The following is a 12,491-nucleotide window of genomic DNA, read 5'->3' on the forward strand; positions in this document are numbered from 1 at the left end:
CTTCCAGGTCGAGAGTGACGCCTCCGATGTAGCTCTAGCGGCCACCCTTAACCAAGCGGGCAGGCCCGTGGCCTTTTTCTCCCGAACCCTCCACGCTTCAGAAATCCGCCACTCCTCAGTGGAAAAGGAAGCCCAAGCCATAGTGGAAGCTGTGCGACATTGGAGGCATTACCTGACCGGCAGGAGATTCACTCTCCTCACGGACCAACGGTCGGTAGCCTTCATGTTCGATAATGCACAGCGGGGCAAAATTAAGAACGACAAGATCTTAAGGTGGAGGATCGAGCTCTCCACCTTCAACTATGAGATCATGTACCGTCCCGGAAAGCTGAACGAGCCGTCCGACGCCCTATCCCGCGGCACATGTGCCAACGCACAAATTAACCGCCTCCAAACCCTCCACGAGGACCTCTGCCACCCGGGGGTCACTCGGTTCTACCACTTTATAAAGTCCCGCAACCTCCCCTACTCTGTGGAGGAGGTCCGTACAGTCACAAGGAACTGCCACATCTGCGCAGAGTGCAAACCGCACTTTTTCAGGCCGGATGGTGCGCACCTGATCAAGGCTTCCCGTCCCTTTGAACGCCTTGGTCTGGATTTCAAAGGGCCCCTCCCCTCCACCGACCGCAACATATACTTCCTGAACGTGGTGGACGAGTACTCCCGTTTCCCCTTCGCCAGCCCCTGCCCTGACATGACAGCGGCCACAGTCATTAAAGCCCTTAACACCATATTCACACTGTTCGGTTGCCCCGCATACGTCCACAGCGACAGGGGGTCCTCCTTTATGAATGACGAGCTGCGCCAGTTCCTGCTCAGCAACGGTATAGCCTCGAGCAGGACGACCAGCTACAACCCCCGGGGGAACGGGCAAGTAGAGAGGGAGAACGGCACGGTCTGGAAGACCGTCCTACTGGCCCAACGGTCCAGGGACCTCCCAGTTTCAAGGTGGCAGGAGGTCCTCCCGGACGCTCTCCACTCCATCCGGTCGCCACTGTGTACTAGCACTAACCAAACGCCTCATGAGCGCCTCCTTGTCTTCCCCAGGAAGTCCTCCTCTGGAACGTCGCTGCTGACCTGGCTGGCGGTCCCAGAACCCATCCTGCTCCGAAAACATGTGCGGGCGCACAAGTCGGACCCGTTGGTCGAGAGGGTTCGCCTCCTCCACGCGAACCCGCAGTATGCTTACGTGGAGTACCCCGACGGCCGACAGGACACGGTCTCCCTACGAGATCTGGCGCCCGCCGGCAACACGCACACCCCCCCGACACCAATCACCCCCTCCCTGCCACCGGCGCACCCCGCGAGCGCCCCCTTCCCGGGGGGATCGGTCCTCCTCCCAGGTCCGACCAGAAGTGAAGTGGAAGCAGAAACCGTAAGGCTCCCGGAGACGACAACACGGGAACAAGCACCACCACTGGGGCCGAGGCGATCGACGAGGACGACCAGACCGCCCGACCGACTTGTGGCATCAATGTAACACTACTATATTGTGGACTGTAACGAGAACGTTTTCCTTTTCCCCCTTTTACTGTAAATAGTTAAAAAAAAAAAAAAACTCTGTACATGCAAAAGTTTTCCTCCCGTCCTGTAAACCCTTACCACCATACGAAGCACCACCCCGCCGGGTTCATTTTTAACAAGGGGTGAATGTGGTAGTATGCATTAGGGGTCATGTGGGACTGTGAAGCCGTGATGTCATTGGCTGACAGATCCCGGGTCCTGGTTGGCTGTTGACCTCTAGCTCCGCCCTGAAGGCGGAGTATAAGAACCTGGAGTTCTCCCCTGCAGGCCAGTCAGCTACTGAACTGCGGGGAACAAGTCACGCTTAATAAAGCCTCATCGACTTCATCTCTATTCGTCTCTCGTGAGTCATTGTGCGTACACCCAGGTTAAAGAGGTGTGAATTGTCTCAAGTCAGGATAGTAGTAGGTGTTAGGTGAGGTCAGAGTAAGCGGTGATAAGGTGTAAATTACACTTAGGCATCTTTTATATCCATTCTTGAGGTCTGAGCATCCTGACAAGGCCAGAATGTATTGCTTATCCCTAATTGCCCTTGGAAGGTCATGGTGGGCTGCCTTCCTGAACCGTTGTGAGCGGCATGGTGGCACAGTGGTTAGCACTGCTGCCTCACAGTTCCAGGGACCCAGGTTCTGTTCCGCCTGCTAAATTGCCAGCTCGTATCCAGGAGTGTACAGGTTAGGTGGGGTAACGGGGTTAGGGTGGGGGAGTGGGCCAAGGTAGAGTGCTCTTTCAGAGGGTCGGTGCAGCCACAATGGACCGAATGGCCTCCTTCTGCACTGTAGAGATTCTATGATTCTATGGTACACCCACAGTGCATCAATGTAAACATACAAAGGATGGTAAATAAGGTTGTTGAGCTGCACATATAGACAGCCACATTTGAATATGATGCTGTGGCGACACAGAACCCTGGCTGAAAAAGGGCAGTACCAGATACTAAATATTTCCAGAATGAAGGAAGGGAGGTGAGGAGGCAGTATTGGTTAAGGAGAATTCTACAGAGCTGGACAGAGTGTCCTGGAAGGATAGAGTGCCAAATCTATTTGGTTAGGGTTAAAGAAAAAAGAGGCACCGTCACACCACAAGGTCTTTTGATGAGTCACCAACTAATGGGAAAGAAATAGAGGAACAAATTTCCTGGGAAATTACAGAGAGGTGAAAAAATTATAGTGTAGTGATAAAGTGGGACTTTAATTATTTGTTTGTAGACTGTGACAGCAATTGTTTGAAGGAGAGTGAAGGGGAAGAGTAACTGCAGTGTGTTCAGGAGAATGTTCCACATCAGTATGCGTCCAGCCCAATGAGGAAGGAGGCATGGCTGGATCTGGTTCTGGGGAATGAGGTGGGTCAAGTCGTTCAAGAGGCAGAATGGGGAACATTTCGGGAACAGTGATCACAGAAGGTTTAATTTAGCAATGGAAAAGATCAAGGAATAATCTAGAGCAAAAATAATGAACTGGCGGAGGGTCAACATCAATGAGGTGAGAACGGGTCTAGCCCAGGTAAATTGGATTTGAAGGTTGGAAGGTAATACTGTAGCAGCAACATACGTTTCCTTTAGAGAGAAGGTGTGAAGGGGCGGGTGTGAAATATTGAAAATTCCAGGCGACCAGCAGTGAATGAAAACAACAACTAGTTATTTTCAGGCAGAAAACTATTTCTGCGGCACGGTAGCACAGTGGTTAGCACTGTTGCTTCACAGCGCCAGGTTCGATTCCCGGCTTGGGTCACGGTCTGTGCAGGGTCGGCACGTTCCCCCGTGTCTGCGTGGGTTTGCTCTGGTTTCCTGCCACAAGTCCCGGAAGACGAGCTGTTAGGTAATTTGGACATTCTGAATTCTCCCTCAGTGTACCTGAACAGGTGCCGGAATGTGGCGACTAGGGGCTTTTCACAGTAACTTCATTGCAGTGTTAAAGTAAGCCTACTTGTGACAATAAAGAGTATTATTATTATTTTCCAAACATAACACAGCAAAACAACAACTTCTACCCTGGGCAGCATGGTAGCACAAGTGGATAGCACTGTGGCTTCACAGCGCCAGGGTCCCAGATTCGATTCCCTGGGATTCCTGGGTCACTGTCTGTGCGGAGTCTGCATGTTCTCTCCGTGTGTGCGTGTGTTTCCTCCGGGTGCTCCGGTTTCCTCCCACAGTCCAAAGACGTGCAGGTTAGGTGGATTGGCCATGCTAAATTGCCCTTAGTGACCAAAAAGGTTAGGAGGGGTTGTTGGGTTACGGGGATAGGGTGGACGTGAGGGCTTAAGTGGGTCGGTGCAGACTTGACGGGCCGAATGGCCTCCTTCTGCACTCTATTTTTCTAAAACATTATATAGATATCCTCATGGCTATTTCTATAATTTTAGAAACTGGGCAAATACCTTTTAAAATGGCTCAAGCCATGCCTGTTTGTGATCCTTGAAGAAAATGAACTTTCTAGCAGTATCAGGGAAAGTTGTACCTCGTTATCGCTGAAGAGACACTAACTATGGGCTGCACAGACTAAATTCAAAGGAAACTATACAAAAGCCATCTGCATTCCCTAACCCAGGTTGTCCAATCTGAGTCTCCTCATTTGCAAGGCCCTGCAACCTTCCATTTTGTGAGTGATGTGAAACTAGCAGGTGGAACCAGTAATATTGCTTCATTGTACTGCAAACTCAGTCTGCCATTTTTCCATCTATAAAAGGGGCTTTGGACAGATTGAATACCTGGCCCCGTCCACACTGCTTCCACTGGAAATCCTGGTCCATCGCCTAAGAGACTGAATCATTTCTGCATGCCCATCTCATCACGTGAGGTCAACACCACCAGATAAATGAGCGAACGAGCATCGTTTTTCAGCCCACAGACCTTGGGGAAGAAACGGCTCATTGGATTTGATTCTGGAACTCACGTGAAACACCATGGGTGGGATTCTCCGGTCCGCCAGCCACGTTTTCCAGCACGGCGCACCCTCCGCTGGCAGCGGTATTGTCCGTTCCCACAGCCGGCCAATAGGGTTCCCCATTGTGGCCATCCCACGTTATCGGGAAATCCGCGGATGTGGGTGCGCTGCCGGTGAACTGGAGGATCCCGCCGACGGAGAATTCCGCTGCATTTATTTTCCCTGTAGTCTCTGCACTGTAAATGTTTTTCGCCCCTATCCTTCTTTTATTGTATGAGTGCAAAGGAGACAATGTTGCAATCTCCCCACCCCTGCACTTGTGTGTGCTTAAATAAACTAACCCTCTGACAACATTCCTCACAATTTGACAATTACACCAAACTTGGAGAAATAGTGAGGAAGACTTCATGCCGATATAGAGAAGCTGATGAAATGGACAGAAATGTGGGAGATTAAATTTAGTGCCAATAAGTCAAACATTTGGTAGGAAGAACACAGAGTGGCATTATAAAATAAGGGATACAATTCTAAAGGGGATGCAGAGGGATGTGGGGGTATATGCGCACAAATCGTTGAAGATGGCAGAGGTGTCTGAGACCAGAGGGCGGAGGTTTAAAGTGAGGAGTAAGAGGTTTAGAGGGGACCTGAAGAAACATTTGTTCACCCAGAAGCTGGTGGAAATATGACACGTGCTGCCCGAGAGGGTGGTGGAGGCAGATACCCTCGCAACATTTAAGAAGCATCTGGACGAGCACTTAAATCGGCAAGGCTTTTAGTCTCTGTATCAAGTGGGCGGCACAGTAGCATAGCGGTTAGCACTGTTGCTTTACAGCGAGAGGGTCCCAGGTTCGATTCCCGCTTGGGTCACTGTCTGTGCCGGAGTCTACACGTTCTCCTCGTGTCTATGTGGATTTCCTCCGGGTGCTCCGATTTCCTTCCACAAGTCCTAAAAGTGCTTGTTAGGTGAATTGGACATTCTGAATTCTCCCTCTGTGTAGCCGAACAGGTGCCGGAATGTGGCGACTAGGGGCTTTTCACAGTAACTTCATTGCAGTGTTAATGTAAGCCTACTTGTGACAATAAAGATTATTATTATTAAATGGGATTGGTATAGTTTGGTATTTGGGCCGAAGGGCCTGTTTTTGAGCTATGAACATGATTTAATGGAGAGTCTTGTTTCGGGCATGTTTAATGGCATGTTTCCCGGCGCTTACAGCCTTGGCGAGAACCGCCCTGCCGAGACCACACTTAGACTCATTTCCTGCACTAACAAACTCAGCTCGCCAGTGCTGGGAGAGATCGGGCCATCATTTTTAAATGGCGCCCTGATCTCTGGGCCCCCACCTCCATATGCATTAACTTACGAATTAGGGGGTCCTCAAGCCCCCACGCACACCACCTCACAAGGACAGGGCACCACCGGGCCCGATCCCTAGCATGGGCATGATGCCCCTGTCAGCCTGGCAATGTCACCTGGGCAGGGCAGTCTTACCATTGTTTCAGGATGCATTTGGGGGACACTTTCGAGTGTCCTTTAAATCCTTTGGCACTCTCCTACTCACCATTTTGTCAATATGTTAGTGATCTCCCTGTTCAGATGTAGTCCAGCCTTGTGGAATAATCCCCATCTGTCCCAGGATTGTGCCAGTGCCTAACAACCTTGAATTCATTCTCCTAACTTTCTCTTCTATTTTCCCTCCTTCCTTAATCAAGTGCGCGGTTTGGGAAGTAATCCTCGGATTACCTGAGATCGCTCGTCCCTGCTCCTGAAGGTCTTTCCTACTGTCCTGAATTAATTCTGCAGGATGTCAGGCATTTCCTTTCCTCCATCATTACTTCCCACTCTATTGGCCGCACAATCTATTACGGACAAGGGTATGGAGGCAAGGCAGGTGGATGTAGTTACGTTCATTTGTTATATGACTCTCACCCAAGCATTAAGGCTGGACAGCAAAATATTGGGAGCGATTTGGGCCTTAGGTGATAACCAGACAATATCAGAGCAGTTTTCCATTATACATTATACAGGGGCTGGTTTAGCACAGGGCTAAATAGCTGTATACCAAGGCAGGTCAGCAGCACGGTTCAATTCCTGCACCAGCCTCCCCGAACAGGCGCCGGAATGTGGCGACTAGGGGTTTTTCACAGTAACTTCATTTGAAGCCGACTTGTGACAATAAGCGATTTTCTTTTCATTTCATTTCATCTCTGCTGATAGTCACTTACATCAGAATCAATATTGCTGCCAATGTGCCAGCCCTTCAATCCATTGAATCTCCTATTGCCACTACATTTCCAGCTGTGTTATCATTGATATTTATTGATATTATTAATATTTATTCAATGCTCCTGTCCAGTGTCCTTACTTTCACCACAGCAAGCTTTAAATCTTCGACTCCGGAGAGCCTCTGGCATTTCTGATGAACAAGTGCCATCTGGTGGTGATGTGATGTAATTACAAGTATGCGAACTTCACAACAGGATCATCTGACAGAAACATGTGACTCATATTTCCATAGTACCTTTCATGACCTCAGGATGCCCCAAAGCCTTTCACAGACATTTGCGTACTTTGGGGCCATTGTCCCTGTTTGAATATGCTCAACGATGGAGCATCCACAACCCTCTGGGGTGGAAAATTCAAAGATTCACAACCCTCTGAGTGAAGACATACTTCAGTCTGAAATGATTGACTCCTTATCCTGACTGTGCCCCCCACGTTCCAGATTCCTCATTGAAGAGAAACCACCTCTCAGTGTCGACCTTGTCAGGACCAGTTGAATCTTTTAATTTGAATGAGACCGCCTCTCATAGAATCACAGAATTTCGGCCCATCTAGTCTACATCGCCCCTGAAAGAGCACCCTACCTAAGCCCACACCTCCACCCTACCCCCTAACCCAGTGTTCTTCAAAGTCGGTGGGCCGCGGGCGGGTGTCGGGAGGGTCGTGGAGCTGTTGTCTGCGGCGCTCCCGATCGCGCAAATGCTCGCGCAGCAGCCACCTTTCATAACGCCGGCTGCAAGCGGCCGCAAACACGTTAAAAAAAAGAAATTTGGCCGCATTGCGCATGCGCGCCGATAATCGGGACGCATGCGCAGTGCAGACGCTATTTTTTTAAACGGTTGCAGCTTTTTGTTTTACAAGTTCTGTAGTGGTTTTTATTCATTTATTTTATTCATTTTATTTTTATTTTTTTCATTTATTTTATTCATTTTATTTTTTTACAAGTTCGGGGGGGTTTTATTCATTTTTAAAATTTATTTTATTCATTTTTTTTTTACAAGTTCCGGGGGGGGGGGTTTATTTGATAAAGTTTTACAGGAAAAAATGCAGAACTTTGGACAGATGGAGACTCCATACTTTCCGACACCGGAAGGCTTCACCTTCATCCAACAGGTTCCATTGGAGGAGCATGTACGAGGGCCAAAGGGACCCAAAACCATATCCTCCATTTTTATTAGCAGCAGACAAGGTGAGAGAAAATGGGGGGTTCGCAGGTCGGCCGGCGTGGGTCGCGAAGGTTGGCCGGTTGGCAAAAATGGGTCCCCGGAAAAAAAGTTTGAAGAACACTGCCCTAACCCAGCAACCCCACCTCACGTTTCTGGACACTATGGGGCAATTTATCACGGCCAATCCACCTAACCTGCACACATTTGGACTGTGGGAGGAACCAGAGCACCCGGAGGAAACCCACGCAGACACGGGGAGAACGTGCAGACAGACAGTGACCCAAGCCGGGAATGGAACCCGGGACCCTGGCGCTGTGAAGCAACAGTGCTAACCACTGTATTACCATGCCGCCTCTCATTCTTCAAAACTCAGAGTATCAACCCAATTTACTCAGCCTCTCAGCAGAGGGCATCGTCCCAGGAACCTTTGCTGTACTGTCTCCAATATAAGTATATCCTTTCTTAGATATGGATGCCAAAGCTGCATACAATGTTCCAGACGTGGTCCTACCTATACAATTGTAACTATGGTGATATGCATGTAAGCAATATTGTCGATGGCTGGTGGTGCGACCTCCAACCAGCAGGTGGTGGTACAGACCCACCATGTGACCCCGAGATAGGGCTCATGTGACAAGGCACCAAATATAAGTGCAGGCACATCTGGTGATCGACAGATGGTTATAAAGCATACAAGAGGACATTTGTGCTTAGGGGTCGTTCCAGGGGAGTACAAAGAAACTCCATGATAACTTGCTCTGTAACAGATTGTTATCTTTCCATGTGTGATTTAATAAAGACCGTAGTTTGGACAAGTCACAAGTCGTTTGGTAGATTCCTTGCTAGACATCGAACACCGAACACAACAGTAACAAAATGTCTCTAATCTTGCACACTAATCTCTTGCAATAGAGGCCAACATGCTATTTGCCTTTCTAATTGCTTGCTGAATCTGCATGCTGACTTTCTCAGTTCCTTGTACAAGAACATCCAAGTCTCTCTGAACATCAACAGTTAGAAGTTTCACGCCTTAAAATATATTCAGCTTTCTATTTTCATGGCCAGAATGAATAATCTCACACTCTCCCCACTTTATACTCCATCTGCCACCTTGTTGCCCACTCACTTACCTTGTCTATATCACTTAGCAACCTCTTTGTGTCCTCTTCACAACTTGCAATCCCAACTAGCTTTGCGATTTAACCTCTTCTAACTTCCGCCCTGTCATAGTTCTTCTCTTTTGTTTTCTCCCTCCTCACCTTTTTTTGCCCAGTACTTGCGTAAAAACACAGTTCTGATGAAAGGCCACTGACCTAAAAATGTTGGGCTGGATTTTCATCTCCCATCGAATAGGGTCGCAAAACACTGAACATTGTTTATTTTTAACTGGAAAAGCTATTCTCCTCTGCGTCTCACTGACCCCACGCCATTTTCATGTGGCCTTTTGAGAGTCAAGAAAGGCCTTGAGTGCAAAAACACACATGCACCTTTTCAGAAGTCAGCATTCCAATTAGCAGGAACATTGCAGGTCCTCCTGCACACTATTTCCAGATGCTGGTGTGGTTTCTGGAAACCTTAAAGCAAAATAGCACCTCCTTGGAGAGTTTGTGAACACTGGGAGAAGCCTGCTGAGGAGTTGGGAAATCCTGAAAGGTAAGTCTAAAATGTTTACACACCTACAAAATGTTGCTTTTAGATGCAGTCTTGGAAAGTGTTTTAATGCAGTGATTCATCTTAGGGATCTATCTTACAAAAGTAAGTTGACCCTTATATTGAATGCCATTGTAGTCACTTTTTCCATTTAAGAAAGTACCATGATGCATTGATAAATGTAAAAATAAAGTCCCATCATGTTTTGTGCTCCAATTTAAATTGACTGACAGCTTTGTCTGTTAACAGAAAACTGCTTTTGAAAACTGAAAGAAATTCTCTGCACCAGTTCCATTGTTTGACTAGCATTCTGCTTTGAAATGGAAATGGGACACCATTCCGTTCTGTTTGTTTCAGGCAACGTAGCTGGAAGCTTTTGCAATGAAGGTGATGATGCACGATCAATAACTCCCGAAGCGAGATTGTAGGACAATTGAAGGCTTTATTGAACTAGATGTTTCCCCCAGCAGCGCAGGTACAGAATGCAGCACCTAGGTAAACACAGACTCTTATACTCCGCCTTTCTGGGCGGAACCAGCAGGCAGGCTCCACCAATGATCTTACCGTATCAGGTGCCTCCAACACCATTGATCTTACAGTATCAGGTATCTCCAACCTAGGTACCATAATACCCCTAATACAGACTACCACATTCACCCCTGTTAAAAAAAAGAGTCCGGCGGGGGGGGTGGTCTTGCGTTGTACAGTGGTGAAGGTTATGGCGGTACCCGTCGGTGGTACCGTGTTTTGCCATTTTACATGTCACACAAATTATTTACAGGTATTTATTGATGGATACATTTCAGAATGAAGCTATTAATCGATCGGGGGCCCTGGTCGTCCTCTGTGATCGTTGCATTCTCGGCGGTGATGCAGGCACTGGCTCGGGCTTCCGTGACTCCAGGAGTGTGGTGTCTTCAGCTTCATCGCCCCTGGGTGGGACCAGTGGGAGGACCGATCCCCCTGGGAAGGGGGCAGCCATAGGGTGCGCCGGTGGGAGGGTGGGTAGGGTTGGTGAGGGGGCTGTGGGTGGGGATCACGCGGGCGCCAGGTCCCGGAGGGAGACCGTATCCTGTTGGCCGTGGGGGTACACCACATAGGTGTACTGGGGGTTAGCATGAAGGAGGTGTACCCTCTCGACCAACGGGTCTGACTTGTGCGCCCATACGTGTTTGCGGAGCAGAATGGGTCCAGGAGCGAGGTCCCGGAGGAGGACTTCCTAGGGAAGACAAGGAGACGTTCATGAGGTGTTTCGTTGGTCGTGGTACACAGTAGTGATCGAATGGAGTGGATTGCTTCGGGGAGGACCTCCTGCCAGCGGGAGACTGGGAGATTCCTGGACCGTAGGGCCAGTAGGATGGTCTTCCAGACCATTCCGTTCTCCCTCTCCAACTGCCCGTTTCCCTGGGGGTTATAACTGGTCGTCCTGCTTGAGGCAATGCCCTTGCTGAGCAGGAATTGACTCAGCTCATCGCTCATGAAGGAGGACCCCCTATCGCTGTGGACGTAGGCGGGGAAATCGAACAGGGTAAAGATGCTGTGGTGGGCTTTAACGACGGTGGCAGCAGTCATGTCGAGACAGGGGATGGCGAATGGGAACCGGGAGTACTCGTCAATCACGTTCAAGAAGTACGTGTTGCAGTCGGTGGAGGGGAGGGGTTCTTTGAAGTCCATGCTGAGGCGCTCAAAGGGGCGGGAAGCCTTCACCAGGTGTGCTTTCTCTGGCCAATAGAAGTGCGGCTTGCACTCCGCGCAGATTTGGCAGTCCCTGGTGATGGTCCTGACCTCCTCGATGGAGTAGGGCAGGTTGTGGGTTTTGATAAAATGGAATAAACGAGTGACCCCCGGGTGGCAGAGGTCCTTGTGAAGGGTCCGGAGTCGGTCCACTTGTGCGTTGGCACAAGTGCCACGAGACAGGGCATCAGGAGGCTCGTTGAGCTTCCCGGGACGATACAAGATCTCGTAGTTGTATGTGGAGAGCTCGATCCTCCACCGTAAGATCTTATCGTTCTTTATCTTGCCCCGCTGTGCGTTATCGAACATGAAAGCTATCGACCGTTGGTCAGTGAGGAACGTGAATCTCTGCCAGCCGGGTAGTACCTCCAATGCCGCACAGCTTCTACTATGACCTGGGCCTCCTTTTCAACCAAGGAATGACGGATTTCGGAGGCATGGAGGGTGCGTGAGAAACAGGCCACGGGCCTGCCCGTCTGGTTGAGGGTGACCACCAGAGCTACGTCAGATGCATCGCTCTCGACCTGGAAGGGAAGGGACTCATCGATTGTGTGCATCGTGGCCTTTGCGATGTCTGCCTTTATGCGACTGAAGGCCTGGCGGGCATCTGCCGACGAGGGGAAAACCGTGCATTGGTTTAGGGGGCAGGCTTGTCCGCATAATTGGGGACCCACTGGGCGTAATATGAGAAAAACCCCAGGCAACGTTTCAGGGCGTTGGAGCAGTGGGGGAGGGGGAACTCCATGAGGTGGCGCATGCGTTCGGGATGGGGGCCAATGACTCCATCGTGCACTACGTAGCCAAGGTTGGCTAGACAATCGGTGCTTAATACGCATTTCTCCTTGTTATAGGTCAGTTCAGGAGACTGGCGGTATGGAGGAATTTGCGGAGGTTGGTGTCGTGGTCCTGCTGGTCGTGGCTGCAGATGGTGGGTAGGTCATGCCTCACAAACCTTATTGAGTTCTTTGAGAAGGTGACTGAACAGGTAGACGAGGGTAGAGCAGTTGATGTGGTGTATATGGATTTCAGCAAAGCGTTTGATAAGGTTCCCCACGGTAGGCTATTGCGAAAAATACGGAGGCTGGGGATTGAGGGTGGTTTAGAGATGTGGATCAGAAATTGGCTAGCTGAAAGAAGACAGAGGGTGGTGGTTGATGGGAAATGTTCAGAATGGAGTACAGTCACAAGTGGAGTACCACAAGGATCTGTTCTGGGGCCGTTGCTGTTTGTCATTTTTATCAATGACCTAGA

This window comes from Scyliorhinus torazame, chromosome 3 (genome assembly GCF_047496885.1).
Source record: "Scyliorhinus torazame isolate Kashiwa2021f chromosome 3, sScyTor2.1, whole genome shotgun sequence".
In the NCBI taxonomy this organism is placed as follows: domain Eukaryota; kingdom Metazoa; phylum Chordata; class Chondrichthyes; order Carcharhiniformes; family Scyliorhinidae; genus Scyliorhinus; species Scyliorhinus torazame.